The sequence below is a fragment of the Etheostoma spectabile genome, unplaced genomic scaffold, assembly GCF_008692095.1.
Source record: "Etheostoma spectabile isolate EspeVRDwgs_2016 unplaced genomic scaffold, UIUC_Espe_1.0 scaffold302, whole genome shotgun sequence".
NCBI lineage: Eukaryota > Metazoa > Chordata > Actinopteri > Perciformes > Percidae > Etheostoma > Etheostoma spectabile.
This window is the reverse complement of record NW_022605581.1, coordinates 414,721-415,694: the sequence shown is the minus strand read 5'-3', so window position 1 is coordinate 415,694 and position 974 is coordinate 414,721. Positions and strand designations below refer to the sequence as shown.

The 974-nt window shown below is 44.5% G+C and overlaps 1 protein-coding gene across 1 annotated transcript in view; it reads right to left on the bottom strand.

Annotated features, from left to right (window-relative positions):
- The window catches only part of focad (focadhesin), a 49,830-nt gene that overhangs the window by 35,206 nt on the left and 13,650 nt on the right, over window positions 1-974 (bottom strand).

The window sequence follows — 974 nt, the reverse complement described above, 5'->3', positions numbered from 1 at the left end:
TTTTCTTGGGATCAATAAACATCTATCTATCTATCTATCTATCTATCTATCTATCTGTACCAAAATGAATGATAATCCAACCAATAGTTGTTGAGACATTTCCCAATTTGGCAACAATCCCCCTAGCACATGTTGACATACTGTAGTAATAATGTAGTAATGTAGTACTGGAAGTTCAGAAGAGATAACGCCAATATGAGTGAGTAACCACAGGCCTTAATGCAATATATATATGTTGTTTGTGTAGGATGCATCGTGTACATTAAGTATTAAATACATTAGGAGGACAACAGCAGTTTCTCCAGCCATTATTCAAGCGTTTATCAATTAGCAGTCACAGCTACCAGCCAGGATGGAACCAACGTAATCAGCGTAAAAAACAAAGGTTTACACGACACAAAGTCCTTTCTGGGTAGAAGATGAGCCTGAGCTTGCAAGACCATCTCAGCGGCGGTCTCATGACTACGAGTCGCCGGCCAGGATCAGGAAACCACCTCAGCAGTCTCCTGCTAACTCTGCTGGCCTGGCCGCTGCAGCTTTTTAAATATAGACATCTCTGCATCCATCTCGCCATTTCTAGAGAGAAGGCACCAAGGCGAGCGTGGAGAAAAGGAACATCGACCGGGACTTCTCTGCTGGGCGTCCCGCTGGGGGGTGTGCAGGTGGCAAACATCTGCTGTGGCTATGGCTCTGACCAAAGCCAGAAGGATTCGTCTTCTGGAGACCGTGAATCTCTGTATAGAGATATTTCAATCTTGATCAAAACAGTCAGGCGATAGGATCCACACCGCTAGCGTGGCCGAACATCTGAATGACGGTGAGATGAAAGCGTTGCCTATGGCAGTGATTCCCAAAACAAAAGGGGGGGTCGCGAGCCAGAGAGAGGGGGTCGCAAGTTGATTTCCAGAAATAAAACTAAATTTTAAAACCGATTAGAAATAGCACATGTTAGCCATGATTTTAACACAAGATAA